This window comes from Manis javanica, chromosome 4 (assembly GCF_040802235.1).
Source record: "Manis javanica isolate MJ-LG chromosome 4, MJ_LKY, whole genome shotgun sequence".
In the NCBI taxonomy this organism is placed as follows: Eukaryota; Metazoa; Chordata; class Mammalia; order Pholidota; family Manidae; genus Manis; species Manis javanica.
This window is the reverse complement of record NC_133159.1, coordinates 105434819-105446862: the sequence shown is the minus strand read 5'-3', so window position 1 is coordinate 105446862 and position 12044 is coordinate 105434819. Positions and strand designations below refer to the sequence as shown.

Below are 12044 nucleotides of genomic sequence, written 5' to 3'. Positions count from 1 at the left end.
TAGCCTATTATATCTCATTCATTCTTCTGACTGCCGCTGCACAGCAAGCAGATGTCTCCATTGAGCAATCCACAATGAATCTGAGATCGTTTTCCTGAGCACTTATAAGTAGAGTAATTCAGAGCCCATCAGTGAGTATGAGCTGTTTGAATTGTTCCTTCCAGTGTACATTAGCTTGCACTTATCTGCATAAAATTTCAAAGAATCATAGACATTAGAGATGGAAAAGACCAGTTAGTTTATCGAGCTTGCCCACTCTACCTGCAAAAGCAAGCAAAGGAAATAATTCTATCAGTTCCTGCTATTTTAATGAAGCTTATTAATAATAATTACAATTTCTGTTTGTATTATGCAGTTTCTTTCATTCTAAAGTCAGTTAAAATGCTTTTTTCTAAAGCAATGTTTCTTTTTCAAAAGAGAACTGGGGCTCAGACATCAATATTATCATACCCAAAGCCAAGAATTCAATTCAATTGAGTTCAATAAACATCTCTGAGCACCAACCACTTGAAAGGCAGGGACACTGTTGGGTGTTTTGAGGGATATATAAGTGAGTAGAGCCTAAAGCCCTGCCTCTGTTTATTGTCTGCTAAGGGGTTTATAATAGTGAACACATACAACTATTATGATTGTTCCAAGAAAAGTACAAGATAACATGGACACTGTGGGGCTGGAGAGATTCCTGAGTCTCTAGAAACTGAGAAAGACTTTATGAAGAAAGTGACATTTGAACCAGGCCTTTAAGAAAGGATGAGTATAATGTCCATTGACAGAGTTTGGGAAAAGGGAACTTGAGTAAAGAACCAAATCAACAAGAGCTCTTAGCTGGGTTTCTGCCTTATAGCATAAAGACAAGTGTGTGCATTCTCCCTGCATGTGGATAAAGTCTATGTGTAGAAGATGTCTGCTTGGCCCTCTTTTAACAGGATTAGGGTGTGGAAACTCAACTTAATTAACAACCTGAAATAACAATCAGAACACACAGGCTACCAATCATGAATGTACTTGTGGGAAAATATAGAATATTTAAATTAGAACTGTGTCCAAAATAAACATTCAGAAAGCCTGGTATTCTGTGTAGTGAAAACTGGGGACTCCGAACTACAGACTAAAGTCTCCAATCCAAGTGTAGATGGATAAATGACCCACCTGCCAATACCTTAGTACTACTTAACACCACACAACATAACTAAGAGCCGATACTGCTGTACCATCTAGACACTTGAGGGATGTGTAGTCTTTGTGGGATTGCTGGACAGCTATGGATCCCCAACCTAGAATGATTAGAACACAGGAGTCCATTTTTTTACTCTTTCATTAGAAATATGTGTAAGTACAGAATAGGAAAATACCAATATATTCTTATGATTAATGAGTACAGACTCCCCACTTTTAGTCAGAGAACCTAATCTTTGAAAACACTACTGTCTGTCAATATATTACCACAGTAGTTAGCTACCTTATACTACCCATTTTAAAAATCAATGATGCTAAGAAATTGGAAACTTTAACAGGTTTCTAGTACTTCTGTATCCATCCTCTCAAAGACCATTGCAAATGCCATCTCCTGCATGAAGCCTCCCCAGCTGCTTCTGCTGCTGCTCTCTTTACCACCAAAGTAACTGTTCTCTCCCTTGACTACTACAGTTCTTCGATCCATTGCTATATGCTTTACAATTAGTTGTGTGAGATCTAACTCTGCCAACCAGAATAAAAGCACCTTAAAGATATTCAGCCATACTCATTTTGCATCCCCACAATGACAAGCTCATCTTTCATTGCCTGACACACAATAGACATTCAACGTATGTTTGTTAAATCATTTCTTCAGGTCTAAGAGACCATAGTTTGATAATTTAAAAAATTTTTTTCCTTTGTAGGCTTTCTAAAGTTTGCCATCACACTTGGATTCAGGTGTAGCATAAGTGTGTGTGCGCCAACCATTACCTCCATTCAGCCAGCATGTATCTCTGGTAGATAAATGCAGAAGTACTGCCCTAAATAGGACCTGAATCTGGACTCAGTCACACTCACATTCATCAACTATGTGACTTTGGAAAACGCTGGAATTAGACTAACCTTAGTTCAGACAGACTTACACACAAGCTCTGCTGGTCACTTACTAGTGTACAACTTTGGGGAAGTTAAACTCTCTAGACTTCAGTTTTTCCCCAAATATGAGAAGGGAGCCATTAATAGCACCTACCTTAGTTTAAATAAGGCAACACATAAAAGGGTTCAGCTTAGTGCTTTGCACATAGCAAATACTCAATTATTGTCATTATATCCTCATTCATAAGGTAGAAATAATAATATATGCCCCTCAGGATTGTTATAAGGAATAAATGATACAAGCAAAATTTTACCCAGGACATTGTTTCATCAATGCTTCTTTCCCTCCTGTGTGCCAGAATAATTCCTAAGATTGACTGAGCACCTACTACATCCTAGGTAATATGAATCAATCTCTTTAAATATATGCCATCTAATTTAATTCTTATAACAAACTATTGAAATAACAATTTTCCTTGTTTTACAGATGAGTAAATTAAATTTCAGAGATAATAAAAATCAGGCCAAGGTTATATCACTGGTTAGTGACAGATTGTTCCAGAAATTAATGTAAGAGGGATCAAGTACAGAATGGGGAAATAGAGAAAGGAAACACAGGAAGAAGGTATACGCAGAAACTCCCTAGAAAGTTTAGTATTCCTATTTGTCCTCCTCAGCCCGGTCCCCAATTCTAAGTTTGTTTGCTTTTCAAACTGACCTCTGGATCCATATCAATATATTCTCATTTTCATTATTCACCCACTCTTGCTTTTTAATAAATGTATGAAATGATATCACTCATCTAAGAACTAACTCTATTTTTTTCTTATACTCCACATATGAGTGAAATCATTTGGTGCTAGTCTTTCTCCGCCTGGCTTATTTCACTGAGCATAATACCCTCTAGCTCCATCCATGTTGCAAATGGTAGGATCTGTTTTTTTCTTACAGCTGAGTAATATTCCATTGTGTGTATGTACCACATCTTCTTTATCCATTCATCTACTGATGGACACTTAGGTTGCTTCCATATCTTGGCTATTATAAATAGTGCAGCGATAAACATAGGGGTGCATCTGTCTTTTTCAAACTGGAGTGCTGCATTCTTAGGGTAAATTCCTAGAAGTGGAATTCCTGGGTCAAATGGTATTTCTATTTTGAGCTTTTTGAGGAACCTCCATACTGCTTTCCACAATGGTTGAACTAATTTACATTCCCACCAGTAGTGTAGGAGGGTTCCCCTTTCTCCACAACCTTGCCAACATTTGTTGTTGTTTGTCTTTTGGGTGGGAAGGGAGGGATAAGGGTGGGGAAAAAGAAAGGGGGCATTATGATTAGCATGTATAGTGGGGGGGGGGCACGGGGAGGGCTGTGTAATACAGAGAAGACAAGTAGTGATTTTACAACATCTTACTATGTTGATGGACAGTGACTGTGAAGGGGTATGTAGGAGGGACTTGGTGAAGGGGGGAGCCTAGTAAACATAATGTCTTTCATGTAATTGTAGATTAATGATACCAAAATAAAATAATAATAATAATAATAATAAATTTTTAAAAAAGAACTAACTCTAATATACTTCCTTCTCCTAATTTCTTCTCTGGTTATAAATTTGCTATTTGTTGCAATGGTCTTCTTATCTCAGTTATACTAACTGTCATCATGAAACATTTTAATTTTTAATAACCTGGTTATCCTTAATTTCTTAGACTTCTATAATGGATTTATATTGGCTATGTCAAATACATGTGTTGCCAGCAACATAGGAGGAATGATAATCCTTCCGTAGTTCCTACTAAAAGGCAATCTAGTTTTATACCAAGTGACAACCCCTCTGCCCCTATCCACCTCCCTTTACCACAGCATCCTGGACAAAGAGGTGCACTTATCACCCTTGGGCAATGCTGGTTAAGGACCTATTAGACAGGGCAATGAAAAGGTGAGTTAGGTTAGTTGGATTCTTTCAAGGAATTGGAATTAGGGAATGCTGAGAGAATGAAGCAACTGTTAAGGGAAACTACAAATGAAAGAATATAAGGAAAGAAGCCATGAGGAAGAAGCCATAAAGGGGGCAGAGTAGAGAGGGTAGAGTTTTGGACGTGGGTGTCTTGGTAAATCAAAGAAGCAACAGTTAGGTGTAAGCAAAAGCTATGAGATTGAGAGTGGTTACTCAGAATTACAGCCAGAAGACCAAAAGCAGGTACCAAAAGGAGCCCAAGGAAAGTGAATGCAGTGGGAGAAGAAGATGGATAGAGGAGACAAGGTGGCCCCTAGAGCTGCCTCAGTAGCTGAAGGAGTTCCGGTTCTGATTTCAGGTTCCATCTGTGCACACCCTCACAGTGAATCCCCCTTTTCTTGTGAAACTTCAGGGAGTCAGTTCCTGGCAACTACAACTTATTTAGAGGGTTTGACACTTACAACCTTTCTTAGAAGGTGGAAGTTAAATTGTATTGTCTCCCTCTTTGTCCAGATGGGTCAAAACTGCAGATTCCCGGGAGCCAGGCATTCACCTTACTATCCTCTATTGTCCAGACATCCTCAAAGATCTCTCTGTGTTCTCTGTTTCTGAAATAGAAGAAACCTCTCTACTATTACCTAAATATCAAGGCAAACTTTACCAACTCATTTATCCTCTGATTATTTGACATAAAAAATAAACTCTCAGGTAAGCAAACCACAAAACCCAAGAATGGGAAACATCACAAACAAGCTTTAGGAGAGAAATGCTGGGCATAAGAAAAGGGAGGATTCAGGGATACACAAAATAGTTATGAATAGTATACACTTGATTCTTTGCAAAGGGGAAGAAGGATGAATACCCTAATATAAGAACTGTCCTTTTATATGTGGAACATAAGGTTGAATGGTCTAAGATTTTTACCTGTTATTCTTTTGTATTTAAACTTATTAATAAGCCATGTTAATAAGCCATATTCTTAATAAGCTATATTTCAATGTTTCAATAAAATAAGCTATGTTTCAATGTGAACTGTTTGTTCATTCAACAGCCTTTATTGACCACCTGCTCTGTTTCACCCTGTGCTAGGCATTAGGGATACAAAAACTAAAGACAGTTCCAGCCCTCAAGGGGGCTACAACCCAGAACAGGATGCAGATGATTCCAGGGCCACACAGAATGGTGCACCCAGCCCAGGAGGCAGTGGAGCTGAGATAGGGTGGTATGGGTCTAAGAAGCTTCCCAGAAGAAATGTCCAGGATGAGACTTGAAGGGGCAGTGGGGAGTAAGCTTGGAAAAGACAAGGCAGAAGGATGTTCCAGAGAGAGGGAGCAGCCTGGGCATTGGCACGGGAGCTAAAATCCTTCATTCTTCAGACTGTGGTTGCCTTAAACATCCCAGTACATCATGGACTTTTATACAATAAATTGCGAATCCAGACATCCTTAGAGCAAGTATGCCTTTGACCCACGTTCAGAAAGGTCCTTGTTCACAGACCTTCAGCAAAAATTTTCTCCTCAAACATATACTAATTAAATAAGCCCCAAGGTTGATAAAAAGTCGAGTAGATCTAGTATTAGGTAAGAAAAAATTACCTCCACAATCTTCTCTTCTGAGCAAATGATGGCTTGGCTTCTTTCAACTGTAATAACTATTAATTTTGAGCTTATTTTTCAAGATAAAGAGAGACTATGGTTTACATGGAAATCATAAAGCTCTTCAAAGCTTTAGATTGGAGGCATTTTGAATCTTTAAGTGAATAACATAAAAATACTTTTGATAATTACTTAGATCATTAAAAATTAGATTGGCAACAATAATATATGGAATATGTTTTTATTTTCCTTTATAGTTCAGCATTTATCAATAACAAAAGGTTTCACATATTTCTGCAGACTATATTCTACATTCTAAAAAGTTTGCTGGTATAACATTTCACAAACCTATTCCTGTTTTCCTATCTTTAAGTCAGTAATACATTTCTGTCATGTGTTTACTTAGGATTTTTATGAAGTTCAGCAAAATATCTAATATTAGGAATTTTAAGCAAGCAAGAATAAGGGACATAAAAGTAAAAAAAAATTATTATATGTGATCTTCAAAATTCCCTTCCCCAGTTAGAAAGTAATGATATTTTACATAGTGTTTTCTTTTTTAAGACACTTCTTTGCTCCTTAACTCTTGAAAAAAAAGACCAGTTCAGAGTGTGTGGTTTACGAATCATCAAATCAGTCTTGAACTGGTCTCCTTTGCCTAAGATGATATTCCTAAAACATGGTAGAACTTACTCTGGGGTTCTAAAAATTGCATCAAGAGTTACCATGTACAATTTTTAAGTTGTGTCTTTTCAAAGATTTAACAAATTTTAAATGACTAGTGTTTGGAATTGCTTATAGAAAACATGATTAATGAAAAGATCATTCACTCTCTACCATGTCTGGCCCACTCTTGGCCGCATTTCAGAAGCAATTTATTACTCACATCCTAAAGGTATATAATATATATATTTAAAATATTATAAAGGTATGTAATATATGTGTGTATATTTATATTATATATGACACCATATCAGCATGTCTTCAGCAGTATCCTTTAGGAGATGTATGTCATAAGGATTGTCAATAGTTCTGTCACCCCCAAATGCATAGTGTTAAGCACAGCATGAATCCTCAGCGCTATTATTGCTTAAACTAGTCCTTTGCATCCTCAAAACAATATGTAATCATAATACAAAAAGGAACAACACAATTTCTATGAAAAAGCAGTGAGGATGGTGAAGCTAAGAGATATTCCCAGTGCCCATCCATTTTAAATTCATTCTTATTAACACAAAGACATGCATTCAAAATAGCCTATTCTTTTGAAAATGGTTCTTTAGTCTCCTTGCACATGTGCCTGGCATGCTGACTGGCAAATTCTCTTAAAATCCAGAAGTTAAAATCCCACTTTTTCTTATTTGCTTTTCTCTTCCAAATGTCAGCATAGTTTGGACATACAGGAATGAATCTCATACATCCACAAAACTCATATTTTCCCTTTGGTTACCATAGTTCTTGAACTGTACCTTATATATAAGGTGACCAAAAAGACTAGATTCATGGAAGGTCCTATTCATGGAATCAGACAAATACTAAATAACAGAACTGGGAAGAACCTTGTTTATGACTTAGTCTAATCCCCTTTCTAAAACAGGTCCAGGTCCAGAGAAATAGAATGGGGAGGCCTAGATCATAGACTGGCAAAACCCAAGCCAGAAACTGGTCCAATGTACTTTATAAAAAAATACATAATTACTAGATTAGAATGGGGTTCCTCTTTTTTGATCAACACTCTAAATCTTAGTGTTTAAAAAAAGATGCCAAAACTATGGCAATTACTTTACCACATCAACGCAGTACCTTTGACCAGAATATTATGGTGCTTGATTCACTTCTTTGCTTCTCATCTCTTGAAGAGATTTGACCTAATGGGGAGATTTAATCAGCTAGCCATCTCACGCCTTCTTTTTGGTGAGTCCTTGGGTGAGTCACATAACCTTACACAAATATAACAATATTACTTAATTCATAGGGCTATTATAAGAAAGGACTAAGCAGATATCATTTTAAAGTACATTAAAATGTCAAGGCTTAAAAGAAATGGGGATTTTTTTCCATTTTCCATCTTATATTTATGTCTCATGCAGGGAGAAAATCCACAAAAGTCCCTTCAGTAAAATTACATGCACAAGCAGTATTTTTAACCAAGGAGTTTGGGGAATGTCCTGCATGTTGTGTGAGTTTTACCTGCAGTAGGACTAAAAGGTCTGGAACTTCTATTTATACACAGTCCCCACACATTGCATCTTTTTAAATGTCATCAGGTCTTCATTTTTATTCCCCTGGAGTCAAGGATGACCTGAATCACTGCTGTCTGTCTCCCCAGTTCTGTTAAATCCTTCCCCCAACCAGATCCATGTTTTTTCCTCATCTTAGCTCTGCACACAGGCTCCTCCGCCCTAGATCGCTCTTCCAAGGCCCATTCAGTTGCTGCCTCCTCCAGAGGCAGCTCCCCAGTGAGTGACAAACTGAGTGGGGGGAGTGTTGGAAGTGATCATAGACTTGCCAATGAAGCAGTACAGCTCACCAGAGAAGGCACCCACCCCGGGTGCCAAACGCAGATGAGGATGGCAAGCTCTGGGCAGGCTGTCACTACAAGGTGGGCTGGGTATTTTGCTGCGTTCACTGCCTAACAACCTTGAATGCATAGAAATGACTATTATTTTGCTCATCGCTCGATTTAATCACACAACCAGTGTGGGTTCCCAAAGTATAGGCACATAAACCTATGATTTATGTGTGGGTGGGCATGTCTGTCTTCCTTTAAAACTACTACATTAATCTAAAATGTTGGATTGACAACACTGAACACAGTACTCCTTTGAGTGAAAAGACACAGAAAGACACAATGTAGAAAATGGGGATATAAGCATCAACACAGATCTGCCTTCATGGAAATGACTGTCATTTCAACTATATATTCTCTCCAAGTAAGACCATAAATGGAGGGTGGGTGATGCTCCTACCTTTGACCTCATCAAACCAGTAAAATTTTAATAACCCAACCCAAATGGGACCCATTAAAGAGGTTTTTAAACATTTTCCCCTTTCATAGATATGTGTCCTTTTTGGGAGGGATGGGAAAAGCCCCTTCATTATACTATTGTTTTTGGAATTCCAAGATGTCAGTGATAATGGCGGAGTTTCCTGCAGCTAAGTTTTTAGTATCAGCTGGAAAAACTATGGAATAAATAAAGTGAGACAAGAGCCTCACTAACATGTCTTCTCCAGTGCCCATTAGGGTTTTAACAGCATGCAGAGGCTGATGTGAATCACCCAGATAATGACTGTTAGGTAGGCTGGTGTACAGTGAGTGTGAAGTTTTAATAGCACACCTGTAAAGCATTAGCAAGTATTATTTGTATCTGTGTTGCATTGTGTGGGGAGAGAAGAAAAAAGAGAGGAAATGCTGAACTCTGTGTGAGTAGGAATGCCACCAGTGGAATGGGAGTTGTCTGGGACAAGAACTCAGCCACAAAGAGAAAAGTGTCTATTTACAAACTTCAGGTTGATTACTTATACAATTTTATGCCCTGCATTATAGTATCTGCATGCCGTTCAATATAGATTATCAATATCATAATCACTAATTTGTTTGATGAGGTGGTTAATGTTGATTATAACACATCAAGACCACAAGTTCCCTGAGAACAAGGGCACATATGCCTTGTTCTTTCCTATGTCCTCAGTGCCTAGCAAGGTGCCTGAGCAAGGCAAACACCCCTAAAATACGAGTCGAATATACAAATGAATAGATGAATGAATTTATGCAAACTCATGTTGTGACGCATTTGCCATGTTTGTGCCATGCACCATGAGCAGGCCTGAGTGTGCTGCTATAATCCAGCACAGCCAGCAGAATCCCAAAAGGTGCCTCTCTTTGGCTGGCCCAAGTGCAGACCATACAAAATCAAATATGAAGGACATATTAGAGTGGCTGGCATGATGACCCTCAGGACACAGGGTGCAGTCCGGATGCTACCAGAACTTCATCAAGCCCCCTCAGATTATTGCTGATCTTTCCTGGGCTTCAAGTGTCCTCATTTAAAACTTGATGAATAACCTCTCTTTTCCCATGCACATCTGAAATTCTAACACTTTAGGAAGATATTGACCCCTGAAACCTTGCAAGAGACAAACCATGGTAAGACCTTCTGCTTAACAAAGTAGAAAACAAGCTTTCACATATGTTCAGTTCTATTACAGGGAAACATTATATGGGAGGGTGCTTCTTGCCAGGTCTAGGCCAATTAATATCTCTCCCTCATACTTTCCTGCACCAGAAGTCAGGTTCTCCAGGCCTCTATAGTAAGAACATAAATATTCTCAACCAGGACTGGCCCTTTGCTTACATCTCTAGCTATCACAGGGAGTCAGTCTGATAAACATTTGCAGTGAGAATGAAAGGAGGCAGAGCCTCCCAGACTTTCACAGATTTTTCTGGACAAGTAGCAGAGTCACAGAAAGCTTAGGATTAGGTAAGAGAGTGAAATTTCCCCCAGAGAATTCAAAGAGAGCCACAACTGAGAGCTTTCAAACCATCACCAGATAAGAAGAGAAGAAAGGATATCCACAATTGAAGAAAACAAGCAGATGCAGTTTTTCTTTAAAGAAATTTAAAGATGAATATTAGGCACTGATTTTAGCCTTTTACTCCCATCTCTCCAAATGTCACTTCAAAAAGCCAAAGGTTTTATCCACAAAACCATCAGTAAACAGCCTTCACATCCTTAGTCTCACAAACTCAGTGAAATTTATTCTCTGATAAACTGCAAATAAATCTCATTTAGTCTCTAAAAGACACAGTAAAAATCTTTAACCTCCAAGGTAGGGTTTACCGATGTGTCTGCGTACCCTGCCAGCAACCAGAAAACACAGATCTTAAATGAACGACAGCAGGCATATTTTCTCTTCAAACATCTTACATTGACTGTCTTTAAGAATAAAAAATATGTACAAGGGAGGAGGGAAGGGAAAAGCCCAGCGCCTCCCACCCCGTTCTCTGTACAAATAGCCCAATAAATCTAACAAAAAGACACAAGAGAAAAGGACAGAAGCCAACAGGTGGAAAAAGGCTTTTTGTTTCCTTAGAAATACTCGGATATTTGATCTGCGTTCCCGGGTCTATTTGTCTAGGGGTGTCTTTGATGATGGTTTTTATTATCATGACGATGATAATCAAGAATAATGATAACCCTTCTACTTTGTGATTCCACAGCATTTCTATCTTGAAGATTTCTCCACGCCTCTTAGATGTAATGATCTATTCTGCTTCACCAAATCCCTGGAAGGCGTGCAGCCTTCCCGACCAGCTCTCTGGATTTCGCAGATGGGGAGACTGAGGCACAAGGTGCCCCACAACTCCTTTACAGTATCTGCCACCAGAGAAATCCCTGAGACTGGAAAAGTTTTCTGGCTTGTGTGGCGGCAGAGTTCTGCTCTCCCTTCCTGTCCGCCACGCCGCTCTCCCGCGGAGAGTCTGGGCCCGGGTGACGAGGATCGGGGTACCTCTCCTGTACACGAGGTATTCCAGGGCAGTGTATGGGAAGTCCACACACACACACACACACACACACACACTCACTCACTCACTCACACACACGCACAGACCCAGGGGCACACGCACACACAAAGCGCGACGCAATCTCTGCAGGCGCTCAGCAGAGCCCCAGGCAGCCCTCGCTCAGCCCGACGCGCTCGGCTCCAAGCTTGCAAGGCCTCCTCGGGCTCCGGGCTGGGGCTGCTCAACACCAGGGCTCTGCCCTTCTCGCCCCCTCTTTCAGGCTCCTCTCTCTCTCTCTCTCTCTCTCTCTCTCTCTCTCTCTCTCTCTCTCTCTTCTTCCCCTCACACCCTCCGCCCTCACACCTTCTTCCCGCCCATCTCCATCCACCCCTTCTCCCCCACCAACCCAGAGGCACAGATCGTGTTACTGGGGTTCCCGAGAAACAGGGGCCATCCCCAGCGCCGAGCGCCGGGAAAGACTTCCAGGGACCAGGCGGAGTTCCAATCGCAGGACCCCAGCGCTCCTCCCGGGCGGCGTAGGAACGAGAACCCCACTTCCCGGCACGGGCGAACAAGCCTGCCCCAGGAGAAGGAATCGTTAGGGCTCTTACCTTTTTTATGAGGAGAAATTCTGGAGAATCATTTCAGAAACTGAGGGGGGAAAGTGAATGAAGACAAAAAAGACCCTTTTCCTGCAATCCCTGGCCTCCTTGTATCAAGACACTAGGACAACATCAAAGCAACTTAGGGGGAACACTTTAGGGGCCTATTGTCTGCTCTGGTCTGATCTGTTTTTCTTCTGACTCCCCCTCTTGCTGCGGTGACACTTGGTACGGCCCAGGCATTCATGCCAAGTAGCTTTCACACATGGAAGCTTGTCTCAAGCAATTGCTGACAAGCCACAAACAAGACATTCTCCCTCCCTTCTCCGTGC

General features: G+C 40.1%; 1 protein-coding gene across 2 annotated transcripts in view; it reads right to left on the bottom strand.

Moving 5' to 3' along the window:
- Positions 1-12012, bottom strand: part of LOC140848960 (uncharacterized) — a 72952-nt gene extending 60940 nt beyond the window's left edge. For both annotated transcript variants that reach the window (XM_073234524.1, XM_073234522.1), the window contains exon 1: positions 11722-12012. The gene's annotated coding sequence lies outside the window, so the exon portion shown is untranslated. The remainder of the gene's footprint in view (positions 1-11721) is intronic.
- Between the last annotated feature and the right edge of the window lie 32 nt (positions 12013-12044).